Source organism: Nothobranchius furzeri, chromosome 2 (genome assembly GCF_043380555.1).
Source record: "Nothobranchius furzeri strain GRZ-AD chromosome 2, NfurGRZ-RIMD1, whole genome shotgun sequence".
Classification (NCBI taxonomy): domain Eukaryota; kingdom Metazoa; phylum Chordata; class Actinopteri; order Cyprinodontiformes; family Nothobranchiidae; genus Nothobranchius; species Nothobranchius furzeri.
The window spans coordinates 21,257,848-21,269,167 of NC_091742.1; positions in this window are offsets into that span (position 1 = coordinate 21,257,848).

Genomic DNA, 11,320 nt, shown 5'->3' on the forward strand with positions numbered 1-11,320 from the left:
TTTGTGGGCAAACTCCTGTGGGGCCACCATAGAAACTGCGGACAAACCCTGGTGGGACCCATAGAGCTTGCCCATATATGTTCCATATATGGCCCACCTGTGTGTGCTGGCTTCTTCACACAGTGGTATTTTCAGATGTGGCAGATTCAGAAACGTCTAACTCCACACCTCACAACGGGATGCACTTTATTACAGCACACACACACACACACACACACATGCATGTGCACACCCAGCACCCCTTCCTGTCACGCCTGGCAACTTTGCAGTTTCTTACAGCTTGGCTCTGGAATCATTAAACCTCTGGCTGAAGAAAGGTTCAAACCTGAGAAGGTGTGACAAAACTTCAGTCAGTCTCCACCCACGGATGGGGAGGTTAAAGGACACTCACGTCACTCTAATTGATTTCCACAGCTTTATTATTTATGAGTAGCCTTTTCCTTACTGAGAATGAATACATACTGTATATGTAGCACCTTTAAAACACTTAAGGCTTTGTTATAACTGAAGGAGTATGTATGACACATCACATTTTGTGCAAGAATTTTGAAATAAGATCAACGTGTGTTGACAGATGACGGATTTCCTTCATATTTTGGTCAAATCTTGAAAATAACATAATCCAAAACCAATGCTGGACTCAGTCTGGAAGTATGACTCTCAGTTGCTGTAAACAAAACCTGAGTTTGGTATTTGTAAGATTGACTGAGTCAAAAAAAAAATTGTGTTCCCTAAAATTACTTAGTTGTGGTAGCCATCTTCAATCAACTCCAAAACTGATTGCATTGTCGATGAACATCCCATGATCAGTTAATCAGGGTTGTAAATTCAGTTGGGCCCTAGGCCTTTTTTGAGAAGTCTGCTCAAAAATGACATGCCTACACTTTATTGAGTATATTTCTGTAACTACAAGGTCTACTTAATTAACTGTGGTCACATTTTAAAGGGACATCTTGTGGGATTTGTTGAGATGTGTAAGTATTAGTACATATGTCACTGATTAAGTGTAAATGAACATGGAACATAGTAAAAAAAAAGTAGACCCCCCCCCCCCCCCCCCCCCGAAAAATATAGATTTCAGAATGAATGCCGTTTTAGGGTGAAGGCAGCAGTAGCTTCAAACCTCGGTCTAACATCTTGACATTATCTGTTTTAAAGTCTGAGCTTGATAAAGTAAAGAACAACAATTTTACAGATGTTTAAATACAGGCACTTCAGGTAAGGCCTCTAATGGTGCAATTTGACACAATCTGTGCCACTAGAGGCCTTTTTTCTTGTAAAATAATGTATTTTCTAGTTTTATTAGATTAAATTGATTCTAAACAATCAAATTCAACAGTTTTTTTATCTTTTCATTTTGGAAATTTTGAATTTTTTCATCCCTAAATATGGAGACAATCCAGCAGCTTCGTGATGTAGCCTTCTACAGCCATGACTGATTGGTCAGTTTGAATGATTGACACCTTTTTTGTACCGTTAGGGCCAATAGAATGAAGCTTTACTCACCAAAATGAGATTGACAGTACTGTCTGCCAATGAGATTCGTCAAAACACAACCATGCACTGATGAGGGACCATGCCAGCCGTCAGGCTTTGTTGAGTTCTAAGCATCTGTTTTTGGTCCTAATGTCTTAGTTTTTTCATTTTGACAAAACAGGCAGAGCTAGTAGTAAAGGATGAGAAAGTCTGGATAAAAGAAACTTTTCAAGGCAAAACATCAAAAGTAAGAAACTTCTTTAAGCACTGCTGGAAAAAAGTTCCCTGTTGCTGGTTTTCTTTGGCTTACATGTCTGTGAAACTTAGGAGTAGGATGTTATGAGGCACATATTTAGAATCAGCAGGGTCTTAAATTCAAAATGGTGGGTTGAATGAGTGGACAATGACTGGTCTTGAGGCTAATGTTTTAAATATGTTCACTAAAATCAAGCGTAGACAGTTGTATTCAGCTCCATCTCAAACTTTGTCACGGGGCACGAGTCCTGTTCTCACACTGTGTGTTATTACTTACTTACACTGTACTGTAAGTGAATTTAGGATTTTTGAAGTCAAACTGAGCAGCTTTCCATCCCATATCTTACCAAATGATACATATACTGGAAATATTACGTAAACATTTTTAAGTCAGAAGCCTAAAGGGTATAATCTAGCTGCCAGTTATGACAGAGGCTTTTGGTGGCTTCCTCCAGTGGTACTACCACTAAAAATAACATTATTTTTGGACAATGCTGCATCTTACAGCAAATTTCCAAAGAAAACACATCCGGCTCATGCTCACTGGACCAGAGCTCTACAAACGGATTTCAACCCAATGCTGAATGTTCCTTCTTTCATTCCAGTGTGTTTTTGCTTTTACTGAACCTCTAGATTTCTTTAACCCAACAGCATATAGGTGCTATGCAATGTGCTGTGAGGATACTTTTATTTCTAAATGTACGTTTTCAGATATTCTGGAGGAGAAGCTTTCAAACATGTTGAATTGTCTCGGTCAGATTTTTGAAGGTACCTGTTGAATGTGACATGGAGCCATGTTTTTGTAAAGTCACATTTGATCTTAGGAGCTTTTGCAAAATATCCCACCAGGAAATGCTTGTGTGGGAAATCATTTTGTTAGTAGTTTTTGCTGTGTGGCTGCACACCTCACATTGCAGGACCATAACTAGAACAGTCATGATTTATTTATTGCCACTTAATCTCTCATGTTTTGAAAATCTTCTGACAATTTTTAAACCCTGCCGTGTGAACTGGGCCTAAGTAAAAGTTCACTCTTGGGGTGGGAAGAACTTTCTACTGCTTGTCTGTATGCTGACTCATCACCATCTTATGACAGAAAGATATATGAAGGTCATTTGTAGAGGCAGAAAGGCAGTGGGCCCAACAGACATCCCTGAGGAACACCAGCGCTGATAATCTGGGTAATTCGAAGATACTTTATTAATCCCAGAGGGAAATCAGAGTTTCAGTACACAATATTCAGAGATCAGACATACATGGGCAAGACACATGACAAAATTTGGTGACTGTGGTCATTCGCAACCCTGAGTCACGCTACCGTAATAGAGATCAGAGGGTTACATGAGGATTGGTTCAGGTGGAGGGGAAAAAGGCACTTCAGAGTTACCCTCCACCGGGAGGGCAGCTTTGCTCTACAAAAAAAAAAAAAAAAAAAAAAAAAAACACCTCAGGCAGATATGCAACAGACTTCAGACATCACACAACATAAGTGTCCACTAGGTGGGGTGGTGGGTTTGGGACTATCCACACTTCGGTTCCTGCAGCCACTACAAGCAGCGCATGTCACCTCAGTCTGAACAGGAGGAGGAGCATTGAGGGTTGAAGGGTTGCAGTGACCCTGGAACGATTCGGCGGCCTTCCCGCAGTCCCGCCCAGGCTAGGATAGGAGACAGAGTTGAGTTGCCATAGCGACGGCACATTCCACATATCTTCTGAGGGGGGAGTTTTCGTTGGAGCCTTGCAGACTCAAGGGCACCAGATTCCGATTAGAAATTGTTTTGGGGCCAGACAGAGATAATGTCCTCTCTGTCTTAAAGTTCCTTGGTCCTCAACCTCTCAAAATCTCAATAATGGACATTAATCTATCTCAATCCATGCTGATTTGTCCACTCTATCCTTGATGGCATCCATCTTTTGTGCCAATGAATGAATCTCGGCCAAAGTTTCAAGCTTACGATTCATCTCGACAATTATGTGAGTCTGTGAATTCACAGCGCGGTGCAAACCATCTCTGAGCTCCGGGATCAGGCCAATATTCCTTGACAGCTCACTAATTTTCGGTAAGCCAGGTAGCCTCCAAGGCCAATGAGCAGGAAACTTGACACCAACACCACAAGTATCCACACGTCTTCAGAGTCCTCCACAGACAGCTGACATAAACAAATCAAATTCCACTGTTTCCAGGAGTCCATGATGTGTCCAACTGGGTCTGTCCCAGAGGGGCATCCAAGAGCCCAAACTCCCGTTCTCATCGTTGAAAATTTTTTATCAATCGCGTTGAGTGACCAACTGACGAGGTCCATTTTAGTGATTTCAGTTTCCAGTTTCCATAAAAAATGCAGGAGCAGCCGTGCACCCAGCACACAGAGACAGACAAAGGGCCTTGAGGATAAGATATGGAGGAGAGGAGGAAAAAAGCGGCTGCACCCTCCAAGGGCCGGAAGAAGAAAAAAAAAGGATGTTGATTCCCCCCTGCTTTACTTGCTGCCATCTGAGAAACGTTGTGATCCACTGACAGGTTTAAGCGGTGGAGGAATGGACAACTGGGACGCAAACAGGATTCTGACAAATGTCCCTGCAACATTGAGATGCAAACATACTGTGTTGAGTAGTTTTTTCTGTACGCAAACTGCAGGGGGTCCATTAGGGGTCCTGTGATGGGTTTCAGATGGGTCAACGCCAGCTATGACTATAAAATATTGAATGTGTGACATGCCATAAAAAGTAACCAGGCTCAACATTTTAAAGTTTTAAAACTAGAAGAACTCGAGTTACTAGAAGGAGTTCTTGGATTCAACAGTAAAAGCTCTCCGAGACAGCTTAAGCCACACCTCCTGCTGAGTTGGTAAACCCATTTGACTTTGTTAAAAATAAAAACCTCCTTTTTTAGATGTGTGCAGCACCAGCATGGATTCTACAATCATGAGTCAAACCTTAACCATCTGTTAACGAAGGTGGACGGAGTTTGCCTTTAATTTAGTGCAACTTTTATGTCTGCCTTTAATGAGTCGTACACCATGTGTGCCAGTGTCATGCCTAAGCTCGGGTCTTTCTCGTGGTGCCTGCCTGCCTCTTCCAGCGCTAATGTGCTAATCTGCTGTTTAGTCCAACCAGATGGGTTTCCTCCCCCACATTGGGAGGACACATGGAGGGTGAGGGGAGCGATGGAGGAAGTTACCTGCAGAGATCTCCCCTCATTAAAGATTCCTCTGCCTAAATTACCATCGGACCCTCCCTTCCTGGTGTTTATGTCCTCCATCTTCCCCCTTGCTTCACGAACAAGCAGAACTTTTAATAAGCTACAAACCAAACACCACGAGCTCTCCACCACTCTTCCTCCACCATCTCTCACTTCATGACAAATCCTCGCTCACTCAAATTAGAGCTGATGCCCGACAGCTATAAAGCGTCAATAGAGTCGTCACACTTTGGCGTCTACATCACAGGCCTGTTGGCATTTGTGCTGACTCCTCGTAAAACTAACACATTCTTTGGGGTAGATGGGAATTAAATGAGTGCCGGAGATGAAAGAGGGTGAGATCTGAAAAACACAATATGTAAGAGAAACAGATGAAAAACACAAGTGAAGCCATATCTGGAGACCCCACATACTTTCCTCATAAATTGCATTATAAACTCATGTGAGTAGTTTTTTTTTCTTGCCCATGGCCTTTGTATGTCTATGAAGTTCAGAGGATCATGCATGAGTGCAATCAGCAAGAGAAGGGAGGTGCTGAGCTGGGGTTGGGGGGGGGGGGGGACAACGGACCGAGGAGGAGGAGGAAAAGTGATGAAAATCCTGATTAAAATATTTGTTTTGTTAGGAAGAATCAAAAGACATTAGAAGTGCAGACACTTGGCTTGAAGATTCTCAAAAGTATGACGAGAAATCTCAGATCACAAGAGACAAGGGTGAGAGGAGGATCTGCCCAAAAACAATAGAAAGCTAATGAAGGGACGACATGGGCTATGTTGTACAGATTTACTTTCATCTACTGCAGGTTTCAGTCTGTTTCAGTGGTATCTTAGCTGAGCTGAAGATACAAAATTACAAAAAAATAAGTACTTTTTCACACAGAATCACAATGAATTGGTACTTAGGACATGTTTGCAAATGTTCTACTTGCAGGTGTCTCATGGCAGTTCACGCCTATCTCTAAGAGGCTTGGAATGCTAGATTCTCTTTTATGACTCCAGTCATCCTCCATCGACTAAAGTTCTCTCACTTTCTGTCATTTAGTGAGTTTGGATGTCTTTGAGGAGCTTTCTTTGTATTACTGCTTGAGATGATCTTCACACTGGTGTCAAACAATAGAATAAACATTTGGTTTGAAAACTGAATAAGTTGCCTATGAAATGTAAAGTCCTGGAAAAGTTTCGTCCAATTGTTGAGAATATCCCGTTCTTTATGACTGAATCCTGATTCATCCATCAAACTGCCCACTGACCCTCTTTCCCCCCTCTGTGATTACCACCTCACTGTGCACAGTTTTCATTTCCTTGACTTGGAGCAGCTAAACAGGAAGTGAAGCCAAAGCAGGCTAGCTATATTATCAAGGACAATAATTTCTTATGTGGTTACATAGGTGCGTTGCATTTGGAATTATGGCCGAAAAGGGGTAGAAAACATCCATCCATTTTTTGCCGCTTATCTGGGGTCGGGTCACTGGGGCAGCAGCCTAGGAGGGAGGCCCAGACTTCCCTCTCTCCAGCCACTTGGGCCAGCCCTTGCGGTGGAATCCCAAGGCGTTCCCTGGCCAGCTGAGAGACATAGTCCATCCAGTGAGTCCTGGGTCTTTCTTTAGGCCTTCTCCTGGTTGGACGTGCCTGGAAAACTTCACCAGGGAGGCGTCCAGGAGGCATCCTAACCAGATGCCTGAACCACCTCTATTGGATCCTGTTGATGTGGAGGAGCAGCGGGTCTACTCCGAGCCTCTCCGGTTGACCAAGCTTCTCACCCTATCTCTAAGGGAGACCAAGACACTCTGCAGAGAAAACTCATTTTGACCGCTTGTATCCGTGATCTCCTTCTTTCAGTCAATACCCAAAGCTCATGACCATAGGCGAGCGTAGGAATGTAGGTCGATGAGTAAATCGAGAGCTTTGCCATCCAACTCAGCTCTCTCTTCACCACAACAGAACGGTGCAACGCCCACGTCACGCTCCATCTTTCCTGATTCCGAGACATTTAAACTCCTCCACTTGAGGCAAGACTTCGTCCCTGACCTGGAGAAGGTATTCTTCCCTTTTCCGACTTGGATTTAGCGGAGCTGCATCTCATCCCAGCTGCTTCACACTCGGCTGCGAACCGCTCCAGAGAGAGCCGAAGATCAAGCTCTGATGAAGCCAACAGGAAAAGACGTGAACAAATAGTGTCTTACCTTTTCAAGATAGCTCTTTGAATGACTTCAGTTCGGGCAAACAGAGAATATCTGACAAACAGCAGTTCATGCAAACTTTCAAAAACTTTATCCTGCTGTCAATGTTTCATCAGTTGATTATTTCTACATATAAATCTGTGTGTTTCTGCAGCAACGGTAGATGTCCGCTCTACTTCTGGTTGGAATTTTATAACATTCGTGCCGATATAAAAGTATTGTTCCAAATCCACAGTAGTGTGAAGTTTTATAAGATAACATGCAGCCTGTGACTAGCTGTTAGCTCTGTTAGTAAGGGTCACACAGAGTCTGTAGGTAACACTGAATATTCGCTGAAAATAGAAAAGATCTGACAGGAGATGAACCAGTAAATAAGGTCAGGAAAAACTTTGGGCAGTGGGGAAGAACTGAAGTAAAAAAGTCTTGATCTGGTTGGGTTACCTCATTTCTTGAAGCTGTAAGCCCAAATGTTGAACATTCACCAGTCTAAAGTTCTCTTTTCCAACAATCTGCATCAATTACAGACCATCAGATGAAGTGAACACATGGTTACAACAGCTGTGTTTCTGTTCAAGCAGCTGGAGGGGAAAACATTGCAAAATTCTGGTGCTAAGTGCTTTTTTAAATAATGGTTTCCAAACAGTTTTCAAATCAAGGCCCTTATAAAAAACAACACAAAAAAGGAGAAGTGTTTGTGCCCCTTGGCCAGCGTTGATGAAGACTCGTTAAAAGTCAGCAGAAAAGAAGCGTTTGAGGCTGTAAACTTTGGATTGTGTGTTATAAATCAAGAGCCTGACCGCAGCTTCAAAAGATAATTCCAACTAATGAAACACAACTGGCACTAAAAACTCATATCGGCCCTTGAATGCAAGGCTACTTCTTCGTTTTTACTTAACTTTACGGAATAATTAGAGAAATCATCTCTCTTCTGCAGCTCTGTTCATGAAATTCAAAGCGTAAAGAGCAAAAAAATCTACAAATAAAATCGGCTCTGATTGGGGTCAGATGGAAGAGGGCGGCAAAGGCCAACAAAAATTGAGTGCAGTTTAATAAACTGGTGTGGGCTGAGTTCATCATTTATGCCAGGAACAAAAAAACAGATTCTGAGAGGCTCCAACTGTTTCCCAGGCTGTTAAACACACATTCATCCCTCTGCAGCCAAAGAGCCTGCTCATATAGTTACCCTTTGTTGCTCCAAGCTGAATGTAGGAGAGACAGTGTCAGCTTCTCCTGTGACGTTTGGTAATAAAGGGGTGTTATTAATAAGTCTTGCTGATGTAGCAAACGTTGGACGATGATGCTCCCTGACAGTAATGGCTGCTGGCAGTCCGTCTGTGACTAAGTGTCTTTCTCTTGGCTCAGGAACATTCAGCATTCGGTCAGGAGGATGCTGTGGTTTGTGATTCTCTCATACAAGACCAAACATGTCTGTGGGACCAATGAGTGAGTGCTTACAGCTGTATGTCATCGGTTTATTAACTGGAGAGACAAAGAGTTAGCACAGTGGTAAAATCCAGCTACGGAATTTGTTAGTGCCAATTAAATCTAAATGAAATTGATATATTAACAGAAAATCATGAGACTTTGTCATTGGAGCAATGAACAGCCAACAAAAAATAACAAGATTTTACCACAACATCAGTACCAAATTTTAACATCCTCTGTAAAATGGCTGCCACATGGGAGTTTAGAAGGCTAATGGTGTGATCTGGGTATTATTGAAACTAATAACTAACCCTAACTATCCTGAATGGATGCAGACGTTCAGGCAGTAACAAAATAAATATCGCCCTAGTGGCAGGCTGCAGTACAAGTTTTAAGCCCCGCCCCCTCCATGTAATGAATGGAGCGTTTGTTTGGCTTAAAATATAAACCATCAGAGTCATAATTCTGGTTCCATTTACACAACATGGCTACATCTATAAACCAAATGCTATGGCTTTACTCTTCAAAAATGTAAATGTACATCTATTGGTGTTTTTGCTATAGTTGTTGGTTCTGCACTACTATATAGTAACATACATTCAAAAATCAGCTGGTGATCAGATGCAGCAAATATTTACCACGACTGGCTTTGACAGGAAATTCCTGATTACAAAGCAGCAATGAGTCAAATAGGAAAGCTCCCATTGATAATTTCATCCAGCTTTGACAGACGTGACAGGTTTTCATTTAAACGTTAATCTTTAAATTATAGCTCGTTCAGAAATCTCCACCCAAAATCCAAATCAGATTTGGTCCATTTCTCATTTTTCATTTACTCCGATCCCCATTAGCTGTAACTTGTACGGCTACTCTTCCTGGAGTCGATGTAATTCAATACAAAATTTTACATAATGCTCATAGAAGATATACAACAAAATCAATAAAATAAAATAACATAAACCCCTCCACCAACACTCCCACCCACCCACCCACCCACCCACACACACACACACACAATTATTCTCAGGTCATAGTCAGTCAGAAAAATAAATCTCATTCTTTTTCTTGATATCATTTTCTAATTTCTCATTAAATGCTGGTTTAATTTTACCTTAAACTGATTTTTAATGTTAGCTGCTTTAACAATGTTATGGGGCAAATCATTATAAACAGACATTGCTCTGTATACCAAAGTTCTTTTTCCATTATTTGATTTAACTTTGGGTAGAATAAACCTACCTTCTGTCGCATGTCTAGTGGCATAGTTGTGTTCTTCAGAGCTAAAGCTGAGTTTCCACTCCAGATAAAGTTAAAGGTCCATAGTCATCATCACGGGGTTTAACTCCTCAATCCAACCCCTTAAGGCTAAAGCCTGGGGCACACCAGAGGAGGACATGCCTAGCAGCATCACGCCCGTGATTTGGAGAAGTCAGCGCTTCTTGGAAAGTTGCGAGATAGTCACAACATCACACGGGACTTGAGAACAGGAAGTGGGATGTGACTCTATTGTTTATACGTGGTCAGACTTGCAGCCGTGTTTTGTGAGATTCTAAACCATTAACAGTGGGTAAGCACTTTATTTATTAAAATATTTTACGATCAATAGTACTTTAAAGTTATCAAAACTGCTGTGTGCTGTGAAGCCGTTCTGGGTCGTAATGTCTGTCATAAAGCACTCTGCAATGTTGCAAACAGCTGTGGCGCTTGAGATTGAACTGCCACCTATCGTCAGCATCTCGGAGTGGCGGGGCGCTTCTGGGACGCAGCGCGGCGCTCCCCATGTGCCCACTCTCATTAACTATAATGGCTTCTATTTAAAATGACAGCGCGGGCGAGCCGCAACACGGTACGTCTGCCTCCAATGTGCCCCAGGCTTGAGTGGCAAGCAGGAAGGCATTAAGTCCAATTGTTTAAGTCTTTGGTATGACCCAACCGGGACTTAAACCCCAATCACCTCATCCAAGGGTCAACGCCCTACCACTAGGCCATGCTCAAATATATGATTTTGTTAGAATCATTTGAAACAAGGCACATTATTTTGCCTCTGTTTGTTACTGTCGAGTTAAGACCATCGACATATATACTGGACAATGTGTTTCCATAGGCTCCAATTGTAAGTTTTTGAGCCAAAATGGGAGGTGGCCACCACCGCCATTTTGACCATGTCACAGCTTCCGTCAAACCTAGACAATTCCCAAAAAGGGAAAAGAGGTGGAGCTGAGGGTGGGGCTGTAAGGCTGGGATCAAATGACGACAACCGTCAAACTGAAGCAATGTAGCTACAAGCTAACCCAAAGCTAACACGGAGGTGGGAGCTAAGCTAACAAAGGTAGCTTCCTAGCTGCAACCTGAGTTGACTGTGCACAACACCGGTACTTCTGAGTCAGAGATACGCCGGGCTGACTGCTGGGTAAAACAAGGTGGAACACAGAGGTCTCCCAAGATCTCCACAAGCCGGCAGCCGCACAGCAGACAAGCGCCGCTGCGATCAGAGATGCGCCGAGCTGCCGCTGAGGGGAGGGGACTATACCGATAGTCGGAACCCAGCTCCACCAACATATTATATTTCAACCCATTTTCCAAAATGTAGCATCATGTTAAATGCGCTGGGTTTTACCCTATTACATTTAAATTTCACGGTTAAACAGTACACGTTAAAATCTAAGCTCAGCTTGTGCAAGAGCAGCAGTGACCTAAAATACATAAATATAATTTTATTACCGAAAAAAATGAAGTGGAGACTCCTTGGATGCTCTATTAGCGCAAATAATACCACATCAAGTCAT